General features: G+C 45.9%; 1 pseudogene; it reads left to right on the forward strand.

Moving 5' to 3' along the window:
• Positions 1–25,943, forward strand: part of LOC124039072 — a 64,543-nt pseudogene that overhangs the window by 14,288 nt on the left and 24,312 nt on the right.

The following is a 25,943-nucleotide window of genomic DNA, read 5'->3' on the forward strand; positions in this document are numbered from 1 at the left end:
GAGAGGAGTGGGTCTATGTGGGGGGGGTAAAGAGAGAGAGAGGGGTGGGTCTATGTGTGGGGGGGGGTAAAGAGAGAGAGAGAGAGTGGGTCTATGTGTTTAGTTAAATACTAACATGTAGTTTAGTGCAGTTTATTAAGACCAGGGACGTGGAATGGATGAGACCAACGGTGAGAGGGATGGGGGGGGGTAAAGAGAGAGAGGAGTGGGTCTATGTGGGGGGGTAAAGAGAGAGAGAGGGTCTATGTGGGGGGGTAAAGAGAGAGAGAGGAGTGGGTCTATGTGGGGGGGGTAAAGGGTAAGAGAGAGAGGAGTGGGTCTATGTGGGGGGTAAAGAGAGAGAGAGGAGTGGGTCTATGTGGGGGGGTAAAGAGAGAGAGAGGAGTGGGTCTATGTGGGGGAGAGAGAGGAGTAAATGTGGGGGGGGGTAAAGAGAGAGAGAGTGGGTCTATGTGGGGGGGGGGTAAAGAGAGGGGGAGAGAGAGGAGTAAAGAAAGAGAGAGAGAGGGAGTGGGTCTATGTGGGGGGGTAAAGAGAGAGGATGTGGGGGGGTAAAGAGAGAGAGAGGGAGTGGGTCTATGTGGGGGGGTAAAGAGAGAGAGAGAGGAGTGGGTCTATGTGGGGGGGTAAAGAGGGGAGGAGTGGGTAAAGAGAGAGTGGGGGGGGTAAAGAGAGAGAGAGGAGTGGGTCTATGTGGGGGGGGGGTAAAGAGAGAGAGAGGAGTGGGTCTATGTGGGGGGGGGGGGTAAAGAGAGAGAGAGAGAGAGAGGAGTGGGTCTATGTGGGGGGGTAAAGAGAGAGAGAGGAGTGGGTCTATGTGGGGGGGTAAAGAGAAAGAGTGGGTCTATGAAAGAGAGAGAGAGGAGTGGGTCTATGTGGGGGGGGTAAAGAGAGAGAGAGTGGGGGGGTAAAGAGAGAGAGAGGGTCTATGTGGGGGGGTAAAGAGAGAGAGAGGAGTGGGTCTATGTGGGGGGTAAAGAGAGAGAGAGGAGTGGGTCTATGTGGGGGGGGGGTAAAGAGAGAGATAGAGGAGTGGGTCTATGTGGGGGGGTAAAGAGAAAGAGAGAGAGAGGAGTGGGTCTATGTGGGGGGGTAAAGAGAGAGAGAGGAGTGGGTCTATCTATATATCTAGTGGGTCAGTTCATTAAGAATGTGTCATTGGTTTGAGAGGTGATGTCAGGGTCAGGTATAGAGTCAGTTATAAGGGACAGTATGTATACTACACACACAGATCACATCGATCCAACGAGGTTGACCACCAGTGTTGTTGTTTACACCATGGACCCACAATACACTGCAGGACCGTTGCATTCCTACTTCCTTGTCTATAAAGCAGCATGCCTGTCCCTGCCACTGCAGCTGCTGCTGTGACTGCCATGTGTTGCAGTATGGGGACAAGAAGAAACAGACACTCAGGGTGATCAGTGTCCTATGACCTGTGTTGGTGTATATTGCTGAACATGGCTGTCACACCCTTCAGCTGCCACTGTGACTGGCCTGTGTGGCAGACTGGCAGTGTGGGACAAGTAGAGACCGTTAGAAAGGAACCTCTCAGTCAGTCCAGTAGAGACCGTTAGAAAGGAACCTCTCAGTCAGTCCAGTAGAGACCAGTAGAGACCAGTAGAGACCGTTAGAAAGGAACATCTCAGTCAGTCCAGTAGAGACCAGTAGAGACAGGAACAGGAAGGAACCTCTCAGTCAGTCTAGTAGAGACCAGTAGAGACAGGAACAGGAAGGAATCTCTCAGTCAGTCCAGTAGAGACAGGAACAGGAAGGAACCTCTCAGTCAGTCCAGTAGAGACAGGAACAGGAAGGAACCTCTCAGTCAGTCCAGTAGAGACCAGTAGAGACAGGAACAGGAAGGAACCTTTCAGTCAGTCCAGTAAAGACAGGAACAGGAAGGAACCTCTCAGTCAGTCCAGTAGAGACCAGTAGAGACAGGAACAGGAAGGAACCTCTCAGTCAGTCCAGTAGACAGGAACCGGAAGGAACCTCTCAGTCAGTCCGGTAGAGACAGGAACAGGAAGGAACCTCTCAGTCAGTCCAGTAGAGACCAGTAGAGACAGGAACAGGAAGGAACCTCTCAGTCAGTCCAGTAGAGACAGGAACAGGAAGGAACCTCTCAGTCAGTCCAGTAGAGACGGGAACAGGAAGGAACCTCTCAGTCAGTCCAGTAGAGACAGGAACAGGAAGGAACCTCTCAGTCAGTCCAGTAGAGACAGGAACAGGAAGGAACCTCTCAGTCAGTCCAGTAGAGACCAGTAGAGACAGGAACAGGAAGGAACCTTTCAGTCAGTCCAGTAAAGACAGGAACAGGAAGGAACCTCTCAGTCAGTCCAGTAGAGACAGGAACAGGAAGGAACCTGTCAGTCAGTCCAGTAGAGACCAGTAGAGACAGGAACAGGAAGGAACCTCTCAGTCAATCCATTAAAGACCATTAGAGACAGGAAAAGGAAGGAACCTCACAGTCAGTCCAGTAGACAGGAACAGGAAGGAACCTCTCAGTCTGCCCGGTAGAGACCAGTAGAGACAGGAACAGGAAGGAACCTCTCAGTCAGTCCAGTAGAGACAGGAACAGGAAGGAACCTCTCAGTCAGTCCAGTAGAGACAGGAACAGGAAGGAACCTCTCAGTCTGCCCGGTAGAGACAGGAACAGGAAGGAACCTCTCAGTCAGTCCAGTAGAGACCAGTAGAGACAGGAACATGAAGGAACCTCTCAGTCAGTCCAGTAGAGACAGGAACAGGAAGGAACCTCACAGTCAGTCCAGTAGAGACAGGAACAGGAAGGAACCTCACAGTCAGTCCAGTAGAGACAGGAACAGGAAGGAACCTCTCAGTCAGTCCAGTAGAGACAGGAACAGGAAGGAACCTCTCAGTCAGTCCAGTAGAGACAGGAACAGGAAGGAATCTCTCAGTCAGTCCAGTAGAGACAGGAACAGGAAGGAACCTCTCAGTTAGTCCAGTAGAGACAGGAACAGGAAGGAACCTCTCAGTCAGTCCAGTAGAGACAGGAACAGGAAGGAATCTCTCAGTCAGTCCAGTAGAGACAGGAACAGGAAGGAACCTCTCGGTTAGTCCAGTAGAGACAGGAACAGGAAGGAACCTCTCAGTATGTCCGGTAGAGACAGGAACAGGAAGGAACCTCTCAGTCTGCCCGGTAGAGACAGGAACAGGAAGGAACCTCTCAGTCAGTCCGGTAGAGACAGGAACAGGAAGGAACATCTCAGTCAGTCCAGTAGAGACCAGTAGAGACAGGAACAGGAAGGAATCTCTCAGTCAGTCCAGTAGAGACAGGAACAGGAAGGAACATCTCAGTCAGTCCGGTAGAGACCAGTAGAGACAGGAACAGGAAGGAATCTCTCAGTCAGTCCAGTAGAGACAGGAACAGGAAGGAATCTCTCAGTCAGTCCAGCAGAGACAGGAACAGGAAGGAACCTCTCAGTCAGTCCGGTAGAGACCAGTAGAGACAGGAACAGGAAGGAATCTCTCAGTCAGTCCGGTAGAGACCAGTAGAGACAGGAACAGGAAGGAACCTCTCAGTCAGTCCGGTAGAGACCAGTAGAGACAGGAACAGGAAGGAATCTCTCAGTCAGTCCAGCAGAGACAGGAACAGGAAGGAACCTCTCAGTCTGCAGTAGAGACCAGTGCAGCTTTTGACCAGTCTTCCTCTGACCGCTTCCTAGTTGTGCCACTTGTTTACCTCAATTGCATATGTTCTAGAATTTCTCAAGAGCCAGATATGCTCAGCTGTCCGAAACAGTAGAAGCATCAGTAACAGAAATAGGAATGCTGTAAATGGACTTCCAGGTCAATGTAATTGTTGAATTGTTAGAAGATCAATAGGAAAAATACAGTGCCTCTCACTTCCAGTCAGTTTGTTTTACCGGAGTCTAACCCAGTCCTCCCTTTCCTTCGCTCCAGGAGCTGACAGATGACCCTCAGTTCATCCTGGGAGGAGCTACCAGAACAGACATCTGCCAGGGAGCGCTGGGTGAGTTCTGCGTAAACAGATACCAGAAGTCTTAAAAAAAGGACCTGTTTTTGAAACAATTCTAGTACTACCTGAACGGCTCTTGTCTAAACCCCCAATGGTCTCCCACAGTACTACCTGAAAGGCTCTTGTCTAAAACCCCCAATGGTCTCCCACAGTACTACCTGAAAGGCTCTTGTCTAAACCCCCAACGGTCTCCCACAGTACTACCTGAAAGGCTCTTGTCTAAACCCCCAATGGTCTCCCACAGTACTACCTGAAAGGCTCTTGTCTAAACCCCCAACGGTCTCCCACAGTACTACCTGAAAGGCTCTTGTCTAAAACCCCCAATGGTCTACCACAGTACTACCTGAAAGGCTCTTGTCTAAAACCCCCAATGGTCTCCCACAGTACTACCTGAAAGGCTCTTGTCTAAACCCCCAATGGTCTCCCACAGTACTACCTGAAAGGCTCTTGTCTAAACCCCCAATGGTCTCCCACAGTACTACCTGAAAGGCTCTTGTCTAACACCCCCAATGGTCTCCCACAGTACTACCTGAAAGGCTCTTGTCTAAACCCCCAATGGTCTCCCACAGTACTACCTGAAAGGCTCTTGTCTAAAACCCCCAATGGTCTCCCACAGTACTACCTGAAAGGCTCTTGTCTAAACCCCCAATGGTCTCCCACAGTACTACCTGAAAGGCTATTGTCTAAACCCCCAATGGTCTCCCACAGTACTACCTGAAAGGCTCTTGTCTAAACCCCCAATGGTCTACCACAGTACTACCTGAAAGGCTCTTGTCTAAACCCCCAATGGTCTCCCACAGTACTACCTGAAAGGCTCTTGTCTAAACCCCCAATGGTCTACCACAGTACTACCTGAAAGGCTCTTGTCTAAACCCCCAATGGTCTCCCACAGTACTACCTGTAAGGCTCTTGTCTAAACCCCCAATGGTCTCCCACAGTACTACCTGAAAGGCTCTTGTCTAAACCCCCAATGGTCTACCACAGTACTACCTGAAAGGCTCTTGTCTAAAACCCCCAATGGTCTCCCACAGTACTACCTGAAAGGCTCTTGTCTAAACCCCCAATGGTCTCCCACAGTACTACCTGAAAGGCTCTTGTCTAAACCCCCAATGGTCTCCCACAGTACTACCTGAAAGGCTCTTGTCTAAAACCCCCAATGGTCTCCCACAGTACTACCTGAAAGTCTCTTGTCTAAACCCCCAATGGTCTCCCACAGTACTACCTGAAAGGCTCTTGTCTAAAACCCCCAATGGTCTCCCACAGTACTACCTGAAAGGCTCTTGTCTAAACCCCCAATGGTCTCCCACAGTACTACCTGAAAGGCTCTTGTCTAAACCCCCAATGGTCTCCCACAGTACTACCTGAAAGGCTCTTGTCTAAACCCCCAATGGTCTCCCACAGTACTACCTGAAAGGCTCTTGTCTAAACCCCCAATTGTCTCCCACAGTACTACCTGAAAGGCTCTTGTCTAAACCCCCAATGGTCTACCACAGTACTACCTGAAAGGCTCTTGTCTAAACCCCCAATGGTCTCCCACAGTACTACCTGAAAGGCTCTTGTCTAAACCCCCAATTGTCTCCCACAGTACTACCTGAAAGGCTCTTGTCTAAACCCCCAATGGTCTACCACAGTACTACCTGAAAGGCTCTTGTCTAAACCCCCAATGGTCTCCCACAGTACTACCTGACAGGCTCTTGTCTAAACTCCCAATGGTCTCCCACAGTACTACCTGAAAGGCTCTTGTCTAAACCCCCAATGGTCTACCACAGTACTACCTGAAAGGCTCTTGTCTAAACCCCCAATGGTCTACCACAGTACTACCTGAAAGGCTCTTGGCTAAACCCCAACGGTCTCCCACAGTACTACCTGAAAGGCTCTTGTCTAAACCCCCAATGGTCTACCACAGTACTACCTGAAAGGCTCTTGGCTAAACCCCAACGGTCTCCCACAGTACTACCTGAAAGGCTCTTGTCTAAACCCCCAATGGTCTACCACAGTACTACCTGAAAGGCTCTTGTCTAAACCCCTAATGGTCTACCACAGTACTACCTGAAAGGCTCTTGTCTAAACCCCCAATGGTCTCCCACAGTACTACCTGAAAGGCTCTTGTCTAAACCCCCAATGGTCCCCCACAGTACTACCTGAAAGGCTCTTGTCTAAACCCCCAACGGTCTACCATAATTACATATATAATGTGGTCATTTAGCAGACACTCTTACAGTCAGTTCATTCAATGTAAGGTAGCTAGGTAAGACAACCGCCTTCCTTCTCTCCTCTCTCTGGTATTCACAAACAGGATGTACTGATAGTGGTGTTTACGGACAGGATGTACTGATAGTGGTATTTACAACCAGGATGTACTGATAGTGGTATTTACAACCAGGATGTACTGATAGTGGTATTTACAACCAGGATGTACTGATAGTGGTATTTACAACCAGGATGTACTGATAGTGGTATTTACAACCAGGATGTACTGATAGTGGTATTTACAACCAGGATGTACTGATAGTGGTATTTACAACCAGGATGTACTGATAGTGGTATTTACAACCAGGATGTACTGATAGTGGTATTTACAACCAGGATGTACTGATAGTGGTATTTACAACCAGGATGTACTGATAGTGGTATTTACAACCAGGATGTACTGATAGTGGTATTTACAACCAGGATGTACTGATAGTGGTATTTACAACCAGGATGTACTGATAGTGGTATTTACAACCAGGATGTACTGATAGTGGTATTTACAACCAGGATGTACTGATAGTGGTATTTACAACCAGGATGTACTGATAGTGGTATTTACAACCAGGATGTACTGATAGTGGATGTATTTACAACCAGGATGTACTGATAGTGGTATTTACAACCAGGATGTACTGATAGTGGTATTTACAACCAGGATGTACTGATAGTGGTATTTACAACCAGGATGTACTGATAGTGGTATTTACAACCAGGATGTACTGATAGTGGTATTTACAACCAGGATGTACTGATAGTGGTATTTACAACCAGGATGTACTGATAGTGGTATTTACAACCAGGATGTACTGATAGTGGTATTTACAACCAGGATGTACTGATAGTGGTATTTACAACCAGGATGTACTGATAGTGGTATTTACAACCAGGATGTACTGATAGTGGTATTTACAACCAGGATGTACTGATAGTGGTATTTACAACCAGGATGTACTGATAGTGGTATTTACAACCAGGATGTACTGATAGTGGTATTTACAACCAGGATGTACTGATAGGTATTTACAACCAGGATGTACTGATAGTGGTATTTACAACCAGGATGTACTGATAGTGGTATTTACAACCAGGATGTACTGATAGTGGTATTTACAACCAGGATGTACTGATAGTGGTATTTACAACCAGGATGTACTGATAGTGGTATTTACAACCAGGATGTACTGATAGTGGTATTTACAACCAGGATGTACTGATAGTGGTATTTACAACCAGGATGTACTGATAGTGGTATTTACAACCAGGATGTACTGATAGTGGTATTTACAACCAGGATGTACTGATAGTGGTATTTACAACCAGGATGTACTGATAGTGGTATTTACAACCAGGATGTACTGATAGTGGTATTTACAACCAGGATGTACTGATAGTGGTTTTACAGGATGTACTGATAGTCAACCAGGATGTACTGATAGTCTCAACCAGGATTTAGTGGTATTTACAACCAGGATGTACTGATAGTGGTATTTACAACCAGGATGTACTGATAGTGGTAGGATGTACTGATAGAAACAACCAGGATGTACTGATAGTCCCTATGTACTGATAGTGGTAGACACAGGATGTACTGATAGTGGTATTTACAACCAGGATGTACTGATAGTGGTATTTACAACCAGGATGTACTGATAGTGGTATTTACAACCAGGATGTACTGATAGTGGTATTTACAACCAGGATGTACTGATAGTGGTATTTACAACCAGGATGTACTGATAGTGGTATTTACAACCAGGATGTACTGATGGAGGGTATTTACTTCCAGGGAACTGATCATTTACCCTGGATTTACCAGATGTACTGATAGTGGTATTTACAACCAGGATGTACTGATAGGGTCCCAGGATGTACTGATAGTGGTATTTACAACCAGGATGTCCTGATAGTGGAACAACCAGGATGTACTGATATGCCCTGATAGTGGTATTTACAACAGGATGTACTGATAGTGGTATTTACAACCAGGATGTACTGATAGTGGTATTTACAACCAGGATGTACTGATAGTGGTATTTACCCAGGATGTCCTGAGTGGAACAACCAGGATGTACTGATAGTGGTATTTACAACCAGGATGTACTGATAGTGGTATTTACCCAGGATGTACTGATAGTGGTATTTACAACCAGGATGTACTGATAGTGGTATTTACAACCAGGATGTACTGATAGTGGTATTTACAACCAGGATGTACTGATAGTGGAACAACAGGATGTACTGATAGTGGTATTTACAACCAGGATGTACTGATAGTGGCAACCAGGATGTACTGATCAACAGGATGTACTGATAGTGGTATTTACAACCAGGATGTACTGATAGTGGTATTTACAACAGGATGTACATGCCCTGTACTGATAGTGGTATTTACCAGGATGTACTGATAGTGGTATTTACAACCAGGATGTACTGATAGTGGTATTTACAACCAGGATGTACTGATAGTGGTAGTGGTATTTACAACCAGGATGTACTGATAGTGGTATTTACAACCAGGATGTACTGATAGTGGTATTTACAACCAGGATGTACTGATAGTGGTATTTACAACCAGGATGTACTGATAGTGCCCACACATCTATATCATGTTGCCTCCACCTTACTCAAGATTTACAACATGCTTTCACTGCAGTCATCAATGTGTTGTCTGTTTATTTCACCTCCAAACAGCCGTAGTAGTAGCTGGTTCAGGAAATCAACAAGTCTCCCCTTTCATAGGTTCAGTACAGAATGTGAGTGTGGAAAATCCCTATTTGGTAGAACAGAGTTGGACTGTGGGGCAGGACCACACTGGGTTGGCTCTCCAGGGCCGCTGGGCCTTCCTTCCCTGGAACTAACATCATGCCCTGGACCAGAACTGGGTTGGCTCAGGTCCAGGGCCGATGGGCCTTCCTTCCTAGTGGAACTAACATCATGCCCTGGACCAGAACTGGGTTGGCTCAGGTCCAGGGCCCTGGGCCTTCCTTCCTAGTGGAACTAACATCATGCCCTGGACCAGAACTGGGTTGGCTCCAAGGGCCGCTGGGCCTTCCTTCCTAGTGGAACTAACATCATGCCCTGGACCAGAACTGGGTTGGCTCAGGTCCAGGGCCGCTGGGCCTTCCTTCCTAGTGGAACTAACATCATGCCCTGGACCAGAACTGGGTTGGCTCAGGTCCAGGGCCGCTGGGCCTTCCTTCCTAGTGGAACCATCATGCCCTGGACCAGAACTGGGTTGGCCCTCCATCCCAAGCCAGCCTGGTACACACTCCACCTGCTGGTCATTCTAGTTAAAACCAACCGCTCCCTGTCTTTCTGTGTCTCTCTCTCCCTCCCCCTCCCTCCCCCGCTCTCTCCCTCCTCCCACCCTCCCCGCTCTCTCCCTCCTCCCACCCCCCCATTCCCTCCCTCCCTCCACCTGCCCCGCCCTCCCTCCTCCCCCCCCCACCCTCCCTGCTCTCTCCCTCCTCCCTCCCCCACCCTCCCTCCTCCCTCCCCGCTCTCTCCTCCCCCACCCTCCCTGCTCTCTCCCTCCTCCCACCCGCCCCGCTCCCCCCCTCCCACCCCCCCTCTCTCCCTCCCTCCTCCCTCCCCCACCCTCCCTGCTCTCTCCCTCCTCCCTCCCCCACCCTCCCTGCTCTCTCCCTCCTCCCTCCCCCCCACCCTCCCTGCTCTCTCCCTCCTCCTCCCCCACCCTCCCTGCTCTCTCCCTCCTCCCTCCCCCACCCTCCCTGATCTCTCCCTCCTTCCTCCCCCCACCCTCCCTGCTCTCTCCCTCCTCCCTCCCCCACCCTCCCTGCTCTCTCCCTCCTCCCTCCCCCACCCTCCCTGCTCTCTCCCTCCTCCCTCCCCCACCCTCCCTGCTCTCTCCCTCCTCCCTCCCCCATCAGGTGATTGCTGGCTCCTAGCAGCCATAGCCTCTCTAACCCTCAATGAGAGGCTGCTCCACCGAGTGGTCCCTCATGGGCAGTCCTTCCAAGAGGACTACGCTGGGATCTTCCACTTTCAGGTACGACCACACACACACACACACACACACACACACACACACACACACACACACACACACACACACACACACACACACACACACACACACACACACACACACACACACACACACACACACACACACACACACACACACACCTCCCTCCTGTCAGGTTACACACACACCTGCAGGGTTATAGCATCCTTTAGGGCCATCGGCAAGACAATTACCCTTGTTTACATTACATTACATTACATTCAATAACCTTTATTATTCCCTTGTTTACATTACATTACATTACATTCAATAACCTTTATTACTCCCTTGTTTGCTGAAATGATCGACCCATAATGGATCTCCTTTGAGTCCGTTTCAAATTTTTTATTTAACCAGGAAAAGCCCATTGAGACCCAGAGTCTCTTTTTCAAGGGAGACCTGACCAAGAAGGCAGCGACAATCAATACATCACATCATTAAAACACACAACCATCAATACATCACATCATTAAAACACACAACCATCAATACATCACATCATTAAAACACACAACCATCAATACATCACATCATTAAAACACACAACAATCAATACATTACAGAATTAAAACACACAACAATCAATACATCACATCATTAAAACACACAACCATCAATACATCACATCATTAAAACACACAACCATCAATACATCACATCATTAAAACACACAACAATCAATACATCACATCATTAAAACACACAACAATCAATAATAATACATTTTATCACATTACATTCAAAACATTCTATGTATGGGTGGTCCCGGGATCGACAATCAATACATGAGCTACACACATCATTAAAACACACAACAATCAATACATCACATCATTAAAACACAACCATCAATACATCACATCATTAAAACACACAACCATCAATACATCATTAAAACACACAACCATCAATACATCACATCATTAAAACACACAACAATCAATACATCATTAAAACACACAACAATCAATACATCACATCATTAAAACACACAACAATCAATACATCACATCATTAAAACACACAACCATCAATACATCACATCATTAAAACACACAACAATCAATACATCATTAAAACACACAACAATCAATACATCACATCATTAAAACACACAACAATCAATACATCACATCATTAAAACACACAACAATCAATACATCACATCATTAAAACACACAACAATCAATACATCACATCATTAAAACACACAACAATCAATACATCACATCATTAAAACACACAACAATCAATACATCACATCATTAAAACACACAACAATCAATACATCACATCATTAAAACACACAACAATCAATACATCAACAACAAATGAATTCAGTAGCACTCATCTAATGAAGGGATTCTAGACTATTCCATTCAGTAGCACTAACAATCAATGAAGCACATATTCATTCATTAACTAACACATCAGATGAAGCATGGATTCTAGACTATTCCATTCAGTAGCACAACACATCTAGATGAAGCATGGATTCTATCATTAAAACAACATCTAGATGAAGCATGGATTCTAATTCAATACACATCTAGATCATTAAAACACACTAGATGAAGCAGGGATTCTAGACTATCAATACATCACATCATTATTCCAAACACATCTAGATGAAGCACAACAATCAATACATCACATCATTAAAACACACAACCATTCAATACACTCACATCATTAAAACACACAACAATCAATACATCACATCATTAAAACACACAACAATCAATACATCACATCATTAAAACAACAACAATCAATAACATCTAGATGAAGCAGGGATTCAACTATTCCATCAGTAGCATCATTAAAACACACAACTATCAATACATCACATCATTAAAACACACAACAATCAATACATCACATCATTAAAACACATCTAGATGAAGCAATTCAATACATTCACATCATTAAAACACACAACCATCAATACATCACATCATTAAAACACACAACACATCTAGATGAAGCAGGGATTCTACATTCCATTCAGTAACTAACACATCTAGACAATTCTAGACTATTCATTCAGTAGCACTAACACATCTAGATGAAGCAGGGATTCTAGACTATTCCATTCAGTAGCACTAACACATCTAGATGAAGCAGGGATTCTAGACTATTCCATTCAGTAGCACTAACACATCTAGATGAAGCAGGGATTCTAGACTATTCCATTCAGTAGCACTAACACATCTAGATGAAGCAGGGATTCTAACTATTCATTCAGTAGCACTCACATCTAGATGAAGCAGATTCTAGACTATTCCATTCAGTAGCATAACACATCTAGATGAAGCAGGGATTCTAGACTATTCCATTCAGTAGCACTAACACATCTAGATGAAGCAGGGATTCTAGACTATTCCATTCAGTAGCACTAACACATCTAGATGAAGCAGGGATTCTAGACTATTCCATTCAGTAGCACTAACACATCTAGATGAAGCAGGGATTCTAACTATTCCATTCAGTAGCACTAACACATCTAGATGAAGCAGGGATTCTAGACTATTCCATTCAGTAGCACTAACACATCTAGATGAAGCAGGGATTCTAGACTATTCCATTCAGTAGCACTAACACATCTAGATGAAGCAGGGATTCTAGACTATTCCATTCAGTAGCACTAACACATCTAGATGAAGCAGGGATTCTAGACTATTCCATTCAGTAGCACTAACACATCTAGATGAAGCAGGGATTCTAGACTATTCCATTCAGTAGCACTAACACATCTAGATGAAGCAGGGATTCTAGACTATTCCATTCAGTAGCACTAACACATCTAGATGAAGCAGGGATTCTAGACTATTCCATTCAGTAGCACTAACACATCTAGATGAAGCAGGGATTCTAGACTATTCCATTCAGTAGCACTAACACATCTAGATGAAGCAGGGATTCTAGACTATTCCATTCAGTAGCACTAACACATCTAGATGAAGCAGGGATTCTAGACTATTCCATTCAGTAGCATTAACACATCTAGATGAAGCAGGGATTCTAGACTATTCCATTCAGTAGCACTAACACATCTAGATGAAGCAGGGATTCTAGACTATTCCATTCAGTAGCACTAACACATCTAGATGAAGCAGGGATTCTAGACTATTCCATTCAGTAGCACTAACACATCTAGATGAAGCAGGGATTCTAGACTATTCCATTCAGTAGCACTAACACATCTAGATGAAGCAGGGATTCTAGACTATTCCATTCAGTAGCACTAACACATCTAGATGAAGCAGGGATTCTAGACTATTCCATTCAGTAGCACTAACACATCTAGATGAAGCAGGGATTCTAGACTATTCCATTCAGTAGCACTAACACATCTAGATGAAGCAGGGATTCTAGACTATTCCATTCAGTAGCACTAACACATCTAGATGAAGCAGGGATTCTAGACTATTCCATTCAGTAGCACTAACACATCTAGATGAAGCAGGGATTCTAGACTATTCCATTCAGTAGCACTAACACATCTAGATGAAGCAGGGATTCTAGACTATTCCATTCAGTAACTAACACATCTAGATGAAGCAGGGATTCTAGACTATTCCATTCAGTAGCACTAACACATCTAGATGAAGCAGGGATTCTAGACTATTCCATTCAGTAGCACTAACACATCTAGATGAAGCAGGGATTCTAGACTATTCCATTCAGTAGCACTAACACATCTAGATGAAGCAGGGATTCTAGACTATTCCATTCAGTAGCACTAACACATCTAGATGAAGCAGGGATTCTAGACTATTCCATTCAGTAGCACTAACACATCTAGATGAAGCAGGGATTCTAGACTATTCCATTCAGTAGCACTAACACATCTAGATGAAGCAGGGATTCTAGACTATTCCATTCAGTAGCACTAACACATCTAGATGAAGCAGGGATTCTAGACTATTCCATTCAGTAGCACTAACACATCTAGATGAAGCAGGGATTCTAGACTATTCCATTCAGTAGCACTAACACATCTAGATGAAGCAGGGATTCTAGACTATTCCATTCAGTAACACTAATACATCTAGATGAAGCAGGGATTCTAGACTATTCCATGAGTCTGGTGCACAAGACGGGAAGGCAGTCTTGCCTAAAACTGTAAATGTCCTGGGGACTTTAAGTAGCAACCACCAAGCAGACTGGGTATGGTAACATAGCAACCACCGAGCAGACTGGGTATGGTAACATAGCAACCACCTAGCAGACTGGGTATGGTAACATAGCAACCACCTAGCAGACTGGGTATGGTAACATAGCAACCACCAAGCAGACTGGGTATGGTAACATATCAACCACCTAGCAGACTGGGTATGGTAACATAGCAACCACCTAGCAGACTGGGTATGGTAACATAGCAACCACCTAGCAGACTGGGTATGGTAACATAGCAACCACCTAGCAGACTGGGTATGGTAACATATCAACCACATAGCAGACTGGGTATGGTAACATAGCAACCACCTAGCAGACAGGGTATGGTAACATAGCAACCACCTAGCAGACTGGGTATGGTAACATATCAACCACCTAGCAGACTGGGTATGGTAACATAGCAACCACCTAGCAGACTGGGTATGGTAACATAGCAACCACCTAGCAGACCGGGTATGGTAACATAGCATCCACCTAGCAGACCGGGTATGGTAACATAGCAACCACCTAGCAGACCGGGTATGGTAACATAGCAACCACCTAGCAGACCGGTTATGGTAACATAGCAACCACCTAGCAGACCGGTTATGGTAACATAGCAACCACCTAGCAGACCGGTTATGGTAACATAGCAACCACCTAGCAGACCGGTTATGGTAACATAGCAACCACCTAGCAGACTGGGTATGGTAACATAGCAACCACCTAGCAGACTGGGTATGGTAACATAGCAACCACCTAGCAGACCGGTTATGGTAACATAGCAACCACCTAGCAGACTGGGTATGGTAACATAGCAACCACCTAGCAGACCGGGTATGGTAACATAGCAACCACCTAGCAGACTGGGTATGGTAACATAGCAACCACCTAGCAGACTGGTATGGTAACATATCAACCACCTAGCAGACTGGGTATGGTAACATAGCAACCACCTAGCAGACTGGGTATGGTAACATAGCAACCACCTAGCAGACTGGGTATGGTAACATAGCAACCACCTAGCAGACTGGGTATGGTAACATAGCAACCACCTAGCAGACTGGGTATGGTAACATAGCAACCACCTAGCAGACCGGGTATGGTAACATAGCAACCAGCAACCACCCACCTAGCAGACTGGGTATGGTAACATAGCAACCACCTAGCAGACCGGGTATGGTAACATAGCAACCACCTAGGGGTATGGTAACATAGCAACCACCTAGCAGACCGGGTATGGTAACATAGCAACCACCTAGCAGACCGGGTATGGTAACATAGCAACCACCTAGCAGACTGGGTATGGTAACTTCAGGTGATGAAGGAGACCAGACTACAGAGTTGAACAGGGATAATCAATAGACTTTGAAGGGAAACACTTATTCAGTGACTATATTCACCTCCGCTATTCTGTCATGCCATTGTTATGAACGTTCTCAACACGCCCTCCACTATTCTGTCATGCCATTGTTATGAACGTGCTCAACACGCCCTCCACTATTCTGTCATGCCATTGTTATGAACGTTCTCAACACGCCCTCCACTATTCTGTCATGCCATTGTTATGAACGTGCTCAACACGCCCTCCACTATTCTGTCATGCCATTGTTATGAACGTTCTCAACACGCCCTCCACTATTCTGTCATGCCATTGTTATGAACGTGCTCAACACGCCCTCCACTATTCTGTCATGCCATTGTTATGAACGTTCTCAACACGCCCTCCACTATTCTGTCATGCCATTGTTATGAACGTTCTCAACACGCCCTCCACTATTCTGTCATGCCATTGTTATGAACGTCTCAACACGCCCTCCACTATTCTGTCATGCCATTGTTATGAACGTTCTCAACACGCCCTCCACTATTCTGTCATGCCATTGTTATGAACGTTCTCAACACGCCCTCCACTATTCTGTCATGCCATTGTTATGAACGTTCTCAACACGCCCTAAAGTCATGATACGCCCAGTCATTCTGAACGGGGGCTAATGACTTTTTTGTCTAAATTACACAATAGTCGCCTGAAAATACAATGACATTGATAATATTTAGTAGGAAACAGCTTTGTAATCATTATCATGTCGTCAAATTTGCTTTAGACTAATGGCAATGTTGTTATTTGCTAGCAAAATTAGTCAAAAAATAGCTAGCAATGCTAACGTTAGTTATCTAAAATCCTACTAATTATTTTGTCTTCTTCAGAAATGTCATAGTGTTTCCAAGCCACAGCAATGCACTTCACCAGTGCCCAATGAGGTTGCAACGAGTAGAAAGTTAATTAATGTGACGAAACATGCAACCCCATGCTAAACACAGTCACAATCTCCATGTAGTTGTGACAAATTGACAATTTTGCTAAACGTTTAGTCCCGGGCAATGACGTTATATGTACCCCAGTCATATTCTCTTGAAAGCATTTCGGCTACAGCATGTTTGTTTGTCTGTAAAGAGTGCTGCTTGGTCAATTCCGACGTCTGCGTTGGCTGTGCAAGTATTTCCGGTGATACTGCCTCTGAAGAAGGCAGGCCATTCATACCTCTTTCACTTCGCGGAGCAACGCGGTGCTGTTGTCAAGGAAATGAGTTTGTGTTTATACACGATCTCCCGCCCCCTCACCTACCGTCAGCCAATCATGTCAATGCGGGGCTATTGTATATGGAGCCTTCCAGCATTCTTACACAATTTGGGAGGAGCGATGCAGTACAGAGCCTCGGATCAAGCATAAGTTGGCTTTAAGGGTACACTACCGCTTTCTAAATGCCCACACAAAACCTTCTCTGGAAATAGTTTAGAACGGCCTCTGGCATTTACTAGTTTGTAAAGGAATGCCGCTGCTGAAGTGGGACTAAGGTCCATCACCAGATGACCAGAACAAATAATATTGAGCTGCTTGCTGCCTGCCTGCTGCCTGCCTGCTGCCTGCCTGCTGCCTGCCTGCTGCCTGCCTGCTGCCTGCCTGTATGACAATTCAGCAACCAGACAGACAGTCAGAACCGTGCACTAGGTCTATCTATCAGTATAGGCAGGTCAGCCATCAGACAGTCAGAACCATGCACTAGGTCCATCTATCAGTATAGGCAGGTCAGACACCAGACAGTCAGAACCGTGCACTAGGTCCATCTATCAGTATAGGCAGGTCAGCCACCAGACAGACAGACAGACAGACAGACAGACAGACAGACAGACAGACAGACAGACAGACAGACAGACAGACAGACAGACAGACAGACAGACAGACAGACAGACAGACAGACAGACAGACAGAACCGTGCACTAGATCTATCTATCAGTATAGGCAGGTCAGCCACCAGACAGAACCGTCAGGTCTATCTATCAGTATAGGCAGGTCAGCCACTACTAGGTCTATCTATCAGTATAGGCAGGTCAGCCACCAGACAGTCAGAACCATGCACTAGGTCTATCTATCAGTATAGGCAGGTCAGCCACCAGACAGACAGACAGACAGACAGACAGACAGACAGACAGACAGACAGACAGACAGACAGACAGACAGACAGAACCGTGCACTAGGTCTATCTATCAGTATAGGCAGGTCAGCCACCAGACAGACAGACAGAACGTGCACTAGGTCTATCTATCAGTATAGGCAGGTCAGCCACCAGACAGACAGACAGACAGACAGACAGACAGACAGACAGACAGACAGACAGACAGACAGACAGACAGACAGACAGACAGACAGACAGACAGACAGACAGACAGACAGACAGACAGAACAGACAGACTATCTATCAGTAGACAGCCACCAGACAGTCAGAACCATGCACTAGGTCTATCTATCAGTATAGGCAGCCACCAGTCAGAACCACCAGACAGAGCCACCAGACAGAACCGTGCACTAGGTCTATCTATCAGTATAGGCAGGTCAGCCACCAGACAGACAGACACTGACAGACAGACAGACAGACAGACAGAACCGTGCACTAGGTCTATCTATCAGTATAGGCAGGTCAGCCACCAGACAGACAGAAGAACCGTGCACTAGGTCTATCTATCAGTATAGGCAGGTCAGCCACCAGACAGACAGAACTGTGCACTAGGTCTATCTATCAGTATAGGCAGGTCAGCCACCAGACAGACAGAACCGTGCACTAGGTCTATCTATCAGTATAGGCAGGTCAGCCACCAGACAGACAGAACGTGCACTAGGTCTATCTATCAGTATAGGCAGGTCAGCCACCAGACAGACAGAACCATGCACTAGGTCTATCTATCAGTATAGGCAGGTCAGCCACCAGACAGAACCGTGCACTAGGTCCTATCAGTGCACTAGGTCTGCATCTATCAGTATAGGCAGGTCAGCCACCAGACAGAACAGACAGACAGACAGACAGACAGACAGACAGACAGACAGACAGACAGACAGACAGACAGACAGACAGACAGACAGACAGACAGACAGACAGACAGACAGACAGACAGAACCGTGCACTAGGTCTATCTATCAGTATAGGCAGGTCAGCCACCAGACAGACAGACAGAACCGTGCACTAGGTCTATCTATCAGTATAGGCAGGTCAGCCACCAGACAGACAGAACTGTGCACTAGGTCTATCTATCAGTATAGGCAGGTCAGCCACCAGACAGACAGAACCGTGCACTAGGTCTATCTATCAGTATAGGCAGGTCAGCCACCAGACAGACAGAACCGTGCACTAGGTCTATCTATCAGTATAGGCAGGTCAGCCACCAGACAGACAGAACCGTGCACTAGGTCTATCTATCAGTATAGGCAGGTCAGCCACCAGACAGAACCGTGCACTAGGTCTATCTATCAGTATAGGCAGGTCAGCCACCAGACAGACCCATGCACTAAGTCTATCTATCAGTATAGGCAGGTCAGCCACCAGACAGACAGACAGAACCGTGCACTAGGTCTATCTATCAGTATAGGCAGGTCAGACACCAGACAGAACCGTGCACTAGGTCTATCTATCAGTATAGGCAGGTCAGACACCAGACAGACAGACAGACAGACAGACAGACAGACAGACAGACAGACAGACAGACAGACAGACAGACAGACAGACAGACAGACAGACAGACAGACAGACAGACAGACAGACAGACAGACAGACAGACAGACAGACAGACAGACAGACAGACAGACAGACAGACAGACAGACAGACAGACAGACAGACAGAACCGGGCACTAGGTCCATCTATCAGTATAGACAGGTCAGCCTCAATCCACAAGAACGCTGCCCTTTGAGGTAGCTTTTTAAGGAAGTCACCATTTTTTAAATTGAGACCTTCCCCAGGTTTCAGGAGACAGCTGTGTTCAGTGTTTTGCTATCCAGCTGAAGTTGCTATAAGAAAGAAAAAAACATTCTGTCTCTCTGTCTCCAGTTCTGGCAGTTTGGTGAGTGGGTGGACGTGGTGATTGATGACCGGCTGCCAACGAAGAATGGAGAGCTCATGTTCGTCCACTCGGCCGAGGGCAATGAGTTCTGGAGCGCCCTGCTGGAGAAGGCCTACTCCAAGTATGTCAACAAAGGCCCTTGGGCTGCGTCCCAATCATGAAGTGCACTACTTTTAACCAGGCCCATGTGCAAGTAGTTCACTCTATGATTTAGTGCACTACTTTTAACCAGGGCCCATGTGCAATTAGTGTAAACACTCTGTCATATAGAGTTTATCCTTGTCTGAAATATGCTACTAGTTGATAATGCTGACCTGATACGTGAATGTCTCTATCCCGTCAGGCTGAATGGTTCCTACGAGGCTCTGTCTGGAGGCAGCACCACAGAAGGTTTTGAGGACTTCACCGGCGGTGTCTCTGAGATGTACGATCTCCGGAAGGCTCCACGGGACCTGTACAGGATCATCAGCAAAGCCCTGGACAGAGGCTCATTGCTGGGCTGCTCCATCGACGTGAGTCCCCCTTCCCTGGTCCTCCTGGTACTGCGGTCTTGGAAAACAGCCAGGGGACAGTTAGTTTGATGTTCCTACATTTTAAAAATATTGGCCATGTTCTGTTATAATCTCCACCCGGCACAGCCAGAAGAGGACTGGCCACCCCTCATAGCCTGGTTCCTCTCTACCCGGCACAGCCAGAAGAGGACTGGCCACCCCTCATAGCCTGGTTCCTCTCTACCCGGCACAGCCAGAAGAGGACTGGCCACCCCTCATAGCCTGGTTCCTCTCTACCCGGCACAGCCAGAAGAGGACTCGCCACCCCTCATAGCCTGGTTCCTCTCTACCCAGCACAGCCAGAAGAGGACTCGCCACCCCTCATAGCCTGGTTCCTCTCTACCCGGCACAGCCAGAAGAGGACTGGCCACCCCTCATAGCCTGGTTCCTCTCTACCCCGCACAGCCAGAAGAGGACTGGCCACCCCTCAGAGCCTGGTTCCTCTCTAGGTTTATAATCTTCACCAGGCACAGCCAGAAGAGGACTGGCCACCCCTCATAGCCTGGTTCCTCTCTAGGTTTCTTCCTAGGTTTTGTCCTTTTCTAGGGAGTTTTTCCTAGCCACCGTGCTTCTACACCTGCATTGCTTGCTGTTTGGGGTTTTAGGCTGGGTTTCTGTACAGCACTTTGAGATATCAGCTGATGTAAGAAGGGCTATATAAATACATTTGATTTGAAACAACATCATCGTGAGCTTGAAATAGTCATACCATAGTCATACCATAGTCATACCATAGTCATACCATAGTCATACCATAGTCATACCATAGCTTTGATATCGTCATAACAGAACATCATCGTGAACTTGCGTGACATAGTGTAACTGATCGGATTTAACATCTTAACCATTGTAGACCAAAGGGGAAATATCTCATTGCAAGAGTGTGGTTCCTAATCAGCTCCACCACAATCGCATAAAATAGTCAATTCATCCAAATAAGATAACACTGATTCAGATGCATCATGGATCTTGTATTCTTCTAATGACATCTTGTGACTACAGATCACCAGTGCCTTTGACATGGAGTCTGTGACGTTCAAGAAGCTGGTGAAAGGACATGCTTACTCAGTCACCGGCCTGAAGCAGGTAATACCTGACGAGGAACCCTGGTTCTACCTGGGTCTTACCTGTCTCTACTGTGTTGTCAGTAGGTAGACTGTGTCTCTAGTGTGTTGTCAGTAGGTAGACTGTCTCTAGTGTGTTGTCAGTATGTAGACTGTGTCTCTAGTGTGTTGTCAGTAGGTAGACTGTCTCTAGTATGTTGTCAGTATGTAGACTGTGTCTCTACTGTGTTGTCAGTAGGTAGACTGTCTCTAGTGTGTTGTCAGTATGTAGACTGTGTCTCTACTGTGTTGTCAGTATGTAGACTGTGTCTCTAGTGTTTTGTCAGTATGTAGACTGTCTCTAGTGTTTTGTCAGTGTGTAGACTGTCTCTAGTGTGTTGTCAGTATGTAGACTGTGTCTCTAGTGTGTTGTCAGTAGGTAGACTGTGTCTCTAGTGTGTTGTCAGTATGTAGACTGTGTCTCTAGTGTGTTGTTAGGAGGTAGACTGTCTCTAGTGTGTTGTCAGTATGTAGACTGTCTCTAGTGTGTTGTCAGTATGTAGACTGTGTCTCTAGTGTTTTGTCAGTATGTAGACTGTCTCTAGTGTTTTGTCAGTGTGTAGACTGTGTCTCTAGTGTGTTGTCAGTATGTAGACTGTGTCGCTAGTGTGTTGTCAGGAGGTAGACTGTCTCTAGTGTGTTGTCAGTATGTAGACTGTCTCTAGTGTGTTGTCAGTATGTAGACTGTGTCTCTAGTGTTTTGTCAGTATGTAGACTGTCTCTAGTGTTTTGTCAGTGTGTAGTCTGTGTCTCTAGTGTGTTGTCAGTATGTAGACTGTGTCTCTAGTGTGTTGTCAGTATATAGACTGTCTCTAGTGTGTTGTCAGTTTGTAGACTGTGTCTCTAGTGTGTTGTCAGTATGTAGACTGTTACTAGTGTGTTGTCAGTATGTAGACTGGGTCTCTAGTGTGTTGTCAGTATGTAGACTGTGTCTCTAGTGTTTTGTCAGTATGTAGACTGGGTCTCTAGTGTGTTGTCAGTAGGTAGACTGTCTCTAGTGTGTTGTCAGTATATAGACTGTCTCTAGTGTGTTGTCAGTATTTAGACTGTGTCTCTAGTGTTTTGTCAGTATGTAGACTGTCTCAAGTGTTTTGTCAGTGTGTAGACTGTCTCTAGTGTGTTGTCAGTATGTAGAATGTGTCTCTACTGTGTTGTCAGTGTGTAGACTGTCTCTAGTGTGTTGTCAGTAGGTAGACTGTCTCTAGTGTGTTGTCAGTAGGTAGACTGTGTCTCTACTGTGTTGTCAGTAGGTAGACTGTGTCTCTAGTGTGTTGTCAGTAGGTAGACTGTCTCTAGTGTGTTGTCAGTATGTAGACTGTGTCTCTAGTGTGTTGTCAGTATGTAGACTGTTACTAGTGTGTTGTCAGTAGGTAGACTGTGTCTCTAGTGTGTTATTAGTAGGTAGACTGTGTCTCTAGTGTGTTGTCAGTAGGTAGACTGTCTCTAGTGTGTTGTCAGTAGGTAGACTGTGTCTCTAGTGTGTTGTCAGTATGTAGACTGTTACTAGTGTGTTGTCAGTATGTAGACTGTTACTAGTGTGTTGTCAGTTTGTAGACTGGGTCTCTAGTGTGTTGTCAGTAGGTAGACTGTCTCTAGTGTGTTGTCAGTTTGTAGACTGGGTCTCTAGTGTGTTTGTCAGTATGTAGACTGTTACTAGTGTTTCTCAGTATGGTGGACTGGGTTTCTTCTTAGTGTTTGTCAATGTAGACTGTGTCTCTAGTGTGTTATTAGTAGGTAGACTGTGTCCCTCTAGTGTGTTATTAGTAGGTAGACCCTCTAGTGTGTTGTCAGTTTCTTTACTAGTTGTTGTCAGTATGTAGACTGGTCTCCATCTCAACCCTATGTAGACTGTGTCTTCCCTGTGTTGTCATCTCAGACCCTCTCTAGTGTGTTGTCAGTATGTTCCCTTACTAGTTTGTTATTAGTAGGTAGACTGGGTCTCTAGTGTGTTGTCAGTAGGTAGACTGTGTCTCTAGTTTGTTGTCAGTAGGTAGACTGTGTCTCTAGTGTGTTTCAGTATCAACCTGTGTCTCTAGTGTGTTGTCAGTCCATCTCAACCTCTAGTGTGTTGTCAGTAGGTAGACTGTGTCTCTAGTGTGTTGTCAGTATGTAGACTGTTACTAGTGTGTTGTCAGTATGTAGACTGGGTCTCTAGTGTTTTCCCTATGTGACTGTTACTAGGTGGTTGTCAGTTTGTAGACTGGGTCTCTAGTGGTTGTCAGTAGGTAGACTGTCTCTAGTGTGTTGTCAGTGTGTAGACTGTCTCTAGTGTGTTGTCAGTTTGTAGACTGGGTCTCTTGATTGTCATTTGTAGACTGGGTCTCTAGTGTGTTATTAGTAGGTAGACTGTGTCTCTAGTGTGTTATTAGTAGGTAGACTTGTCTCTAATGTGTTGTCAGTATGTAGACTGTGTCTCTAGTGTGTTTTCAGTGTTTAGACTGTTGTCTCATCAGTGTGTTAACTCAGTATATAAAAATGGCTGTTACTAGTGTGGACATTAGTAGGTAGACTGGGTCTCTAGTGTTTGTCAGTAGGTAGACTGTGTCTCTAGTGTGTTGTCAGTAGGTAGACTGTGTCTCTAGTGTGTTGTCAGTAGGTAGACTGTTACTAGTGTGTTGTCAGTAGGTAGACTGTCTCTAGTGTGTTGTCAGTGTGTAGACTGTGTGTATTGTTGTTTTATGTGTCTGTGAGTGTTAGTGATACCTGTTGCAGGTGGACTACCAGGGTCAGGTGGAGAGGCTGATCAAAAACTGAGGAACCCCTGGGGACAGGTGGAAAGGAACTGGGGCCTGGAGCGAAATGTGAGTCTAGCACTAACACTCTAACCCTTACATTAACACTGCTATAACAGAACCACTACTTCCACATTCCCAAAAACCAACAGATTGTCACCACAAACCTGAAGCTTGCATAACACATAATGTCTGATCCATTCCCTTAGTTTCCATCTCAACCCTCTAGGTGGTCTCAGTTTCTTCCCTTAGTTTCCCTCTCAACCCTCTAGGTGGTCTCCCTCTCAACCCTCTAGGTGGTTTCCCTCTCAACCCTCTAGGTGGTCTCCCTCTCAACCCTCTAGGTGGTCTCAGTTTCTTCCCTTAGTTTCCCTCTCAACCCGAAAACTAGGTGGTCTCCATCTCAAAAGATGCAAGAGGTGGTCTGACAGCTTATCATTGTATCAACACCAGGTGGTCTCCATCTCACCCCTCTAGGAGCATGTAATGTCTCATTTCTTCCCAAAGTTTCCTCTCAACCCTCTAGGTGGTTCCATCTCAACCCAGTTCAGGTGGTCTCCATTTCTTCCCTTAGTTTCATCTGATTTGCCTTATCACCTAGAGGTGGTCTCCGTTTCTTCCAGGGAAATCTCAAAGATGTTTGGTCTCTGTTTCTTCTTGTCTTTCTCTCAACAGCAAGGTGGTCTCCGACACAACCCAGTTTCCATCTCAACCCTGTTTCTGGTCTCCGTTTCTTTTCTTAGTTTCCATCTGAACCCTCTAGGTGGTCTCCATCTCAACCCTCTAGGTGGTCTCAGTTTCTTCCCTTAGTTTCCAGCTCAACCCTCTAGGTGGTCTCCGTTTCTTCCCTTAGTGTCCGTCTCAACCCTCTAGGTGGTTTCCATCTCAACCCTCTAGATTTCCCAGGTCTCCATCTCAACCCTCTAGGTGCTCAGTTTCTTCCCTTAGTTTCCAGCTCAACCCTCTAGGTGGTCTCCGTTTCTTCTCTTAGTTTCCATCTCAACCCTCTAGGTGGTCTCCATCTCAACCCAGGTGCTCAGTTTCTTCCCTTAGTTTCCAGCTCAACCCTCTAGGTGGTCTCCAATCTTCCTTGATGTCCTGAGGGCAAAATATGCTCTAGGTGGTTTCCATCTCAACCCTCTAGATGGTCTCCATCTCAACCCTCCAGGTGGTCTCCATCTCAACCCTCTAGGTGGTCTCAGTTTCAGCACATTTCCAGCTCAACCCTCTGAACAACTGTTTTCTTTGATGAACTTGAACTTCCCACACAGTGTCCATCTCAACCCTGCTGAACACCTCCACTTCTTCCCTTGAGTTTCCATCTCAAGCCTCTAGGTGGTCTCCATCTCAACCCTTGTGGAAAAGTTTCTTCTCTTAGTTTCCATCTCAACCCTCTAGGTGGTCTCCATCTCAACCCTCAAGGTGGTCTCAGTTTCTTCCCTTATTTTCCAGCTTTTACCCTCAAGGTGGTTTAATATTTGTTTTCCCTGCATGTTACTCAACCCTCAAAGTGGTTTTTGATTAATAGATTTTTGCTTTATTTTATTGTATTTCAACCCAATTATATTTCTCAAAATATTTAGGTGGTCTCAGTTTCTTCCCTTGTTTTTTTCAACCCTTGAAGTAAATTTAGCCCACTTTTGCTTAAATGTCCATCTCAGGCTCTGATGGTGCCTCTCCGTTTCTTCCATTTAATGTTCATCTTATGGGGATTTTTATATAAAGGAAA

Source organism: Oncorhynchus gorbuscha, linkage group LG07 (genome assembly GCF_021184085.1).
Source record: "Oncorhynchus gorbuscha isolate QuinsamMale2020 ecotype Even-year linkage group LG07, OgorEven_v1.0, whole genome shotgun sequence".
NCBI lineage: Eukaryota > Metazoa > Chordata > Actinopteri > Salmoniformes > Salmonidae > Oncorhynchus > Oncorhynchus gorbuscha.